The 8,173-nt window shown below is 50.5% G+C and overlaps 1 protein-coding gene across 1 annotated transcript in view; it reads right to left on the reverse strand.

Moving 5' to 3' along the window:
- Positions 1-813, reverse strand: part of FOXN1 (forkhead box N1) — a 28,495-nt gene extending 27,682 nt beyond the window's left edge. Inside the window, exon 1 of the mRNA XM_072779349.1 lies at positions 657-813. The gene's annotated coding sequence lies outside the window, so the exon portion shown is untranslated. The remainder of the gene's footprint in view (positions 1-656) is intronic.
- Positions 814-8,173: the final 7,360 nt, after the last annotated feature.

Here is an 8,173-nt window from a genome sequence, read left to right on the forward strand (position 1 = left end):
CCAGAGATCTTGAGGGAGAGAGGTGTTCCTAGCCCTCCGGGGGATGCTGCCTTAAGCTCAGCATCCGGCACTGGCCACAGCACCTGCTTGCCACCTGTCTGCTTCTCCACCAGGTGTGCCGTCTCCTTTCTGCACTCCAGGCCTCCCCCTAGCCCTCAGGTGTCTAAACCCCAGCCTAGGCCGCCCAGAGATGTTGAGCGATTTCTCCATCAACACAGCCCCTTGCACCACCCAGCCCCCGAAGCTGGGTTCCCCCTTCTCCTCTAGAAAGCCACTAAAATTGGGAATCTGCCTCCCAGGCTTTCAGCTCTAGTTTTCCTGTCCTAAGATTACTGAGTCCTCATTTCCTCCCAGCATGGGGTGGCTAAGCATAGCCACAGAGCCACACACAAAATCCAACAAACCTCAGAACGACAAGCCCCACTACGTCAGGCGGCCTGGGACAGGGATGAGAGGGAGGAACATGAGGGGGTCCTCCTTGGCCTCCAGGCACTCACCCCGCTTCCTGAGTCTCCCTTCAGCTGCAGTGAGAAGATGGGGAGCACCCAGGTGCTCCCGGTCTCCCCCAGGGCCCATTAAAAAGGCAACCCCCCTCCCCATGCTCTGGCCCTGCCCTGCTGGCTTCCACGGCTGATTTGGGACCAGTCTCCTCTTACCTGCTCAGTGAAGCAGGTCGGCGTGGGGGCCTGGGTCTGGGGGGCCAGGAGCTCCGTCCGCCTGTCAGTCCGTCAGCTTGGCCGTCCTGGGTCTGTGCTGACATCAGGTGAGGGGAGGCAGCTGCTGGGTGAGCCAATAATTATGATATCAGCTTCCCCTTGCCCCGAGGGGCTGCTGCCAAAACGGGGAGAAGAGCAAGGTGACTAAGAAGCTAGTTTGCTCCTTGGCTCTTGTTTGACAGGTACCGGCTCCTGTGCCCGCCCCAGCCGCACCCCTGCTCCCCCCAACCCCTCCCTTCTCCTGGACCAACCCCAGCCCCAGTCTCTGCCAGCGGGCATGGCCTGTGGCCTATGGAGGAGGGGGTTCTCCCGTGGCCCCCACCTGCACCCCAGAGAGGAGATGTCAGCCTCCATGGGTGGGGCATAGGCCTGTTGGGACATGTACACATATGTCAAGAGAGCTGGGCCACCACATGTATGTTCATGGAGCCTGCAAAGGGATTCTGGGGAACAGCTCTGCTGTGGTGGCCCAGGGTCCTCTGCAGCCTGATGTGAAAGGCAATGATTGTGAGCCCTCAAGGGCGAGGTACTATCTGTCCGTGGAGTCCAACCATCTGTCTGTCTCTCCAGCCCCACTGATACCTTCAGGGAGTCTCCCTGTGTGTGTGGGTGTGTGCGGGCATGGGCACCCATGTGTATGTGTGTGTGACTCCCTTCATGTGTCTGTGGGCACGTGAGTCTTTCCATGTGTCTGTACATTTGTCTCCTGGAGTGGCATGCATCTGCATCTACGTCTTTCCTCATATTTCTGTGTGGGTCTGTGACCCCATGTCCTATGTCTGTGTCCTCCCGTAGGTCATCTGGTCTGTCTGTGCTCTGGGTCAGCAATCTTGCTCTGTGTGTGTATCTGTATGTCTTTGCAGGTGGAGATGGGGAGGAGGGCCCTTCGTTCTGTATCATGATCCTATAGCTACTCTTTATGTTCTGGAGGGTAGAAAAAGAAACCCACATGGTTGTGGTGCTGATTCTAGCCTCTGAGAGTCCACCGAGAGTGGACAAGAATTGGTCTCCACTGCTCCCATTGGAACCCCCCACCCTGCTCCCCTTCTCTGCCCCCACTTCCCTCTCACTGCTTCCTTTTTCATCTTCTTTGCCCCACCTGTGTCTCCTGTTCCTGGCTGATCTTTCCCTCGTCCTTCTTCCCCATTTGGCCTGGTTTCTAAGCCCACTTGTACCTCTCCCTGGAGCTAAAGGCTGCAGAGACCTAGTGGTAGATCTGCTACCCAGCAACGCCTGGGACTTGGCTCCTGGCCTGAGGGTATGGAGAGGGTAGTTCCTCCCCACTTACTCTATCTCATTCCAAAAAAGGAGGTAACGTTAACCTTGTCTGAGGGATGGTGGTGGTCATCTGGCACCAGTGTGGAGTAGACTTAAACATTTGGAGACTTCCTGGTCTAGGCAGGGAATAATTATTTCCGAAAAGAGAGTGCTGGGGCAGATAATAAAGAACCCATCTGTGAGTGACAGTTAGCGGTGTCATCCTCCATACTAACAACTGGAGTCTCAGTTTCCTCATCTGCTAAAAAGGGAATAATACTATTCACTTGCAGAATTGTTGTGAAGATTAGCTAAGATTATGTTTAAAGTTCCTAGCACAGTCTCTGGTATACAGTAGATGTTCTATAAATATGTGCCCCCTTTCTCTTCACCAGGCCCAATGGTGCTGGGTGAGAAATGAGGATGTGCTGGTTTGACCACTTGGGCATAAGAATTATGTTCTGGGGCTAGAAGGGGGGCCCTGGGCTCAATCTACCTTTCTCTGGGACTCATGTTAGCAATCAAAACCCCGTTCCCTTGACCTAATAATCAATGGAGCTTCACAGTGAGAGAACAGGTGTCGGGACCTTCTGGTGCATTTGCTAATTGCTCTTACTGGTGTATATGGGGCTAATTGCTATTTTTAGACTCATGGGTATTTCCATATGGATACACTGAGCACAGAGAACCATGAAAGCTGTAAATTGCTATTTACCCCATTATCCCCATTGCTATCAATCAACATTATTCTGAAGGTCCTACCCAGTGCAATAAGTTAAGAAAAAGAAATAAGAGACATAGATATGAGAAGAAAACAGGCAAAACCTCCAAAAATTACAAATGATGTGATTGTTCACTTAGGAAATCTAAGATAATCAGCTAAAAAGCTATTAGGACTAATGAGAAAATTTAGTAAGGTACTGGAATATATGCTAACTTTAGAAAAACAAAATCCATGTCTATGCAACCAGAAGAACCAGGTAGAAAAATAAAAGGAGACAAAAGATCCCATTCCCAATAGTAAGAAAGTTACATAGTACCCAAGAATAAGCTTAGTAAGAAAAAAATCTTAAAATTTCCATGAAGAAAAGAATAGAACTTTATTGATAGACATAAATACAAAGGCAATCATGTTCCTAAATGGAAAGGTCAGTATAATATTGTAATGGTGTCAGTTCTGCCCTAAATAATCTATAAACTGGATGTAATTCAAATCAAATCTAATTTTTCACTCCCTGACCTTGACAAGTTGATTCTAAACTTTGGGGAAGAGTTAACATGTGAGAACAGCTTAGAATCTTTGGAAACAAAGGAGAACTTGCCTTCTAGATTTCGAAATGTTCTATGAGTCTTCTGCACTTAAAATAGTGTGATTTTGGTGCAAATTAGCAAATAAATTAATGGACGATAAGAGTCCAGGATAAATGGGGATTTTTGAGTATTCGGTATAAAATAACAAGTGTTCTAAGCACCAGGAAAGTGTAAAAAAAACATTCAATGAATGGACTTGGGATAATGGGATTTCCATTTGAAAGAGATAAAGTTAAATCCTACCTCACACTATTCATTAAAAAAAAATCTAGGTAGGGATCCCTGGGTGGCGCAGCAGTTTGGCACCTGCCTTTGGCCCAGGGCATGATCCTGGAGACCTGGGATCAAATCCCACGTCGGGCTCCCGGTGTATGGAGCCTGCTTTGCTTCTCCCTCTGCCTGTGTCTCTGCCAATCTCTCTCTGTGTGACTATCATAAAAAAAAAAAAAAAAAAAAAATCCAGGTAGATGAAAGACCTAATATAAAATGAGAACCATACGGATAATTTTTAAAATGTAGAAAACATTTTATTAACTATGGAGTGAAGAAGACATTTTAAAGCATGGCATCAAATCCAGAAGCCATGAACGAATACGTTGATAGACTTTACTAAGTAAAAGTTACAAATTTCATTAGAACAAAATATACCATAAACAAAGCTAAAAGATTAAAAAAAAAAAAAAAAAAAAAAAAAAAAACCAGCCTGGAAGAAAGTGTTGCAACATATAAAATAGACAAAGAATTAATATCCATAATATATAAAGAGCTCCTCTAAACAGGTAAAATGATCATAGAAAAATGGGCCAAGGACATGAGTAAGCGATTCAGGGCTAAAATACAAATGGCCAATAAACAAATGAAAAGATTTTTAACTTCACTAAAAGTCAAGGAAATGCAAATTAATTGGGGGGCCAAAGGTCCCAGAGGGGCTCTGAGGGGATGCCAGGAGAGACTGTGGTTTTCACCTTCCTACAGTGAAACTCTGATTTGATGATGAGATGAACTTCTTTTTCTTGGGAGACACGATCCACCCCTACCCCGGGAATGGGCATGGCTCCCTCTTTCCTTTGGGAAGTACTACTTCCTCATTGCAGGCCATCTGGGAGTTGAAGAAGGAGCCTTGGGAATCCCAGTGTTCTCGGACTACAAGGGGATTTGTGAGGTCTTTTTTTCTCATTCTCCACTTCCAGACAGGACCATCCTTCTCATCATACCAACCCCTCAGAGTTCTTGCCTGGACCCCGAAAGTCTTGTCCTGGTGTCTAACCTCAATTCTAGATGCTGCAGTGTTGGCTCTGTTCCCCTTGAAAGGGACTTCAATCTGGAGGTTTGGTCTCACACACTCCAGCATCCTCATTTCAGGGCCTGGAGATGTAGCTGAGCTGGCTCTGGCCTGGATAGACTGTAGCTGGGTGTTGAAACAGGGGCCAGGGGAAGCTCCATCTCTCTAGAGACTGGAGGTCAGTACCGGTTCTCTGCCCAGGGCTGGGCTGCTTTGAGTCGGCATCAGCCCTAACTGGGGATGGAAATCCCTGATGCCAATGTCCACCATGCTCCAGTCTGGTGCAAGATGCTGGTGACCCCCAGGGAGAAGGAAGAGCAAGTTTCCACTGTTGAGTACCCCAGTGTGATGGAGGAGGGGCTCTCTCCATGCACCCCCACATCAGGACTAGCCAACTTCTGTCCATTTCTGTTCACGTGAGCTGGACTTGTCTTCCCCAAGTGGGTTTCCAAGACTGAGCCTGCCACCTCCCAGGCCTTCCCAGTCTCACTCCATTGTCAGGGAAGACATTTAAGAACATTTGCAGAGGAACTGGGCCTAAGTGGAGCTGCCCTGAGGCCCTGAGGCCTGAGGACCCCATATCAAAGAAGAGTTGGAGAGGTCTGGGCCAGCACTGGCCAGAGTTGTGGAGGGCGTGTGGTGGGGGCGCGAGGTTGGGAGGTCTGAGCCTGTTCTGGTTGGCTGACCCTCTGGGAAATTCAGGGAGTTTCCAGGCTGAGGGCTTGGTGGTGGGGCGGGGGGGTTCAGGAGGGAGGGACACAGCTAGAGTCCTGCTGGGTGAGAAGGACAGGCTTCTCCTGGCGAATCTTAATCCCTCCTGCTTTAGGAAGACTTATTCCAGAATGTGTGTGTGTGGTTGTGTGTGTGTGTGTTCACTGGCATCTGTTTGTGTAAGTACAGGTGTACCTGTGTGTGAGCGTGCAAGTATTTACATTTATGTTCTCAGGCTCACATGTGTCACTCTGAGTGTGCATTAAGTCAGTGAAGCTACACTGTGATATTGGGTGTGCCCATGGCACAATCTGTGTCTTGATGTGTGTGAATGTAATTGCGAGAACACTTGGGCCCAATACTGTGCACCAGCATCTGTGTTTTTGCAGGTGCCTGACTGACGCTGATTGTGCGCGCGTGCGTGTGTGGTTGTGTACAGACTAATGTCTGCAGCTGTGTCTCTATGTGTTTCTGTAAATGCCTGAGTGTCTGAAGGGCTGTGAGTAACTGCATACATGAGTGTCTATGTGTGTGCGTAACTGTGTGTATGCAGGTACTCAAGCCTGTGTATGTGTCTGTAAGTTGTCCCATGTGTAAGAATCTGTGGGTCTGTATATACATGTGTGTAGGTCTACCTGCCCTTAAAAGCAACTTTTCAAAAAAAGATTTTATTTGTTTATTCATGAGAGAGAGGCACAGACATAGGCAGAGACAGAGAGAGGCAGAGACATAGGCAGAGGGAGAAGCAGGCTCCCTATGGGGAGCCTGGTGCAGGACTCCATCCCAGGATCCCGGGATCATGCCCTGAGCCAAAGGCAGACACGACACTGAGCTACCCAGGTGTCCCAAGAGCAACCCTCTGAACCCCTGTCCTGACTTTGCTAGTCAGGCTGCTCCTCTTGTCCTCACCCTTTGTCCTCTCCTTACTCCCTCCCTCCCCAAAGTTGAGGGCTTACCCTTTTGGCTGCCTGCCCCTAGTGAAACCCCACGGCTCTGTTGACATGACTAATGGGGCCCAGCCTGGGGTGGAGGCTGTATGGGGCCCTCTCTTCAGGCTGGCACCCATCAGAACCTTAGCCATCCCAGTCCTACCCTACCCCTTACCCTAAAACTCCTTGTCCCTAAAGTGCCCCATCCACCTGCCATCCTACATAGCTCACCCCGCTGTCTCCAAGAAACAGCTTTCCATCTGAGACTTTGGGGAGACAAAGAAGTCATGCCCTGGACCTATTCTGGATTTGAGGACCCTAACCCCCAGAGCTGCCCTTGACCTCAGGCCCGAGGCAAGATGAACCCAGAAAGTGGGCACAATGACCCTGCTACCACCTTCTCCATCTCTCTAACTAGTGCCTCCTTTCTACCCTGCTAGGTTTCTCTTTGAAAACTTGGCTTCATAGGTCTTCCCTGGACTCTCTGGGTGCCATTTGCCCCTGGGGTTGGGGCTGGCCCGCAGGAGGAGGGGTGAGGCAAATAGGACACTCCCAGGGCCCTAGGTGACAGGGGCAGGGGAAAAGGTAAGAGGTGGCTTGGAAATCTGGACCTATCTGCTGAGCCTAAAGGTGACATTGGTTCAAGGTCATGCACAGCAGCCTGGAAAGGGGCTTTGAGGGCAGTGTGTCCAATGTCCCTCTGGGAGCAAGAAGCCCTCCTATACTTCTGATACATTCACTCATTCATATGATAGTCACTGGGCCAGGCCCCACGCTAGGAACTGGGGACACAGCTGCATCAGGCAGACTGTCTTTAAGTTGTTTCTGGCCTATCACTTATCTTCTCTAGCAACAGGGAATTCACTACCACAGGAGTTTTTGAGTCCTGGCACTGCACCAACTCAGCTTCTAGAGGAGATACCTGGAGCCCCCCCCCCCCCGCCCCCCGCCCTGTTACCTTTCTGGAAGCCATGGGAGAAAGGATGTGGGTGCCAAGCAGAGAGGGTACAGCCCCTTGTCCCTACAGTGCCCCATCCACCTGCCACAGCCCCGAGTGTATGCAAGAGGAGCTGAGCTGCTAGGCTCCCCACACAAACCAGACCTGGGCTGACAGGCCCTTCCTTCAAAGGTTGGCCTGGTCCGTGCCACTTTATTGCCTGGCTAATGACGGTGATTAGGCCGACAGGTGCTACTTGCCTCCTGTCCACCCTCCTGCCTGCCAAGAAGGATGGTTTCTGAGCACCTGGGGGAGGCCTGCCCCCATGCTCTGCCAGAGCACCTACCATCGACTGTCAGGCCAGTTTTTGCCCACCTTGTCCCCAGAGAACACAGGGCCAGTTCAGTCCTCATCTGCTGGGATTGCTGTGTGGCCTCAGCCCCCATCTGGCCCTCTCTGAGCAGGACTGAGGGGGAAGTGGGGAGGTATAAAGGAAAGCTAAGCATAGTGGGTGGGGACATGTGCCCCTAAGAAGCACACCTACCTCTTCCCCAGCTAGGGTTGGGTTGTGGGTACCCAACTAGAATCCAGAAGAAAGTAGTAGCAGAGGGTCTTCCTTGCAGACGAGCAGGGGTTGCTCCTTAAGAACCTACTGGATTGTGGGTACGTCACTGGAAAAATCCCATCATTCTAGAGGGGTTGGCCCACTCCCAGTTGGGGGGTGCTACTGCCTAGGGCCTTAGGGGGTCTAGTGTGGGTCTCTCCTGTGTGGGTCTGGGTGGGAGCCATGATTTATGATGGTGCTTCATGAGTGAGGAATGCCAGCCTGGGGGGCTGGGGTGGGGGTGGAGCCACTTACTTGCCTGACACTCCTCATTCTGCTGGATGTCTGGCATGTCCTGTCAGGATCTCTTGTCCCCCGGGGACAGCCACATTCTCCCACATGTGGCAGCCCCCTCCCATCCATAACTCGAACCTCCAGCTCTGGGAGGATGGAGTGACGGCCCAGCTGAGTGGGAATCCAGAACTG

Source organism: Canis lupus, chromosome 16, assembly GCF_048164855.1.
Source record: "Canis lupus baileyi chromosome 16, mCanLup2.hap1, whole genome shotgun sequence".
In the NCBI taxonomy this organism is placed as follows: domain Eukaryota; kingdom Metazoa; phylum Chordata; class Mammalia; order Carnivora; family Canidae; genus Canis; species Canis lupus.